Here is a 718-nt window from a genome sequence, read left to right as displayed (position 1 = left end):
TTATTTTAATTTTAGACCCGCCTTTCTTACACTTGTTCCCGCATAACCTGCGGCAACCCCCCCCCCCCCTTCTTCCTCATCTTGACACAGGAGTTGTGAACCTCTGGCATTTCTTTTCAGAAAGTGTGACATGACACCAAAGAGACTCTGCCTTCAACTTGGCATGCAGGACACATCCGGCATTTCATGGAGATATTTCAGTTCGATACTTTACAAGCTCTCCAGCCAGATCAAGGAGGGCGAAAAACATCTCCATCGGCTGCGGTGGCAAGAAACAAACCCCTGCCCCCCCTAAAGCCAGGTCCACCTGTTTAAACCACCCAGACAGCCTCCGATTTTCGAGACGGACTGAAAGACGGAGGTGCATTTCTCCGACATGAATGAGGAGGAGCGGGGTGTGTGTGTGGGGGGGGGGGACGACAAAATAAAAAAATAAAATTAAAAATAAAATTAAAATAAAGCAACGCCCCCTCACCCCCAAATCCAACAAGTCTCACACCAGCCAGCCCCCCTCCCTCTGCCCTCAAATTAAATGAGTGGCGTGGACATGAAACCTCTCTCCCAGCCAGACGTGGAGGTAGGTGCGCAGCGGCCACGCAAGAGATAATAATATTAAAAAAGGGGGGACGCAGACCCTTGTCATCCCCCCCCCTTTTTTGAATGGTTCAAATTGAACCCCCTCTTTTTTGGGGGGGAATGAAATGAAACCCAACTTTAT

The sequence above is a fragment of the Alligator sinensis genome, unplaced genomic scaffold, assembly GCF_000455745.1.
Source record: "Alligator sinensis unplaced genomic scaffold, ASM45574v1 scaffold1216_1, whole genome shotgun sequence".
Classification (NCBI taxonomy): Eukaryota; Metazoa; Chordata; order Crocodylia; family Alligatoridae; genus Alligator; species Alligator sinensis.
Note: the sequence above shows the minus strand (reverse complement) of the source record.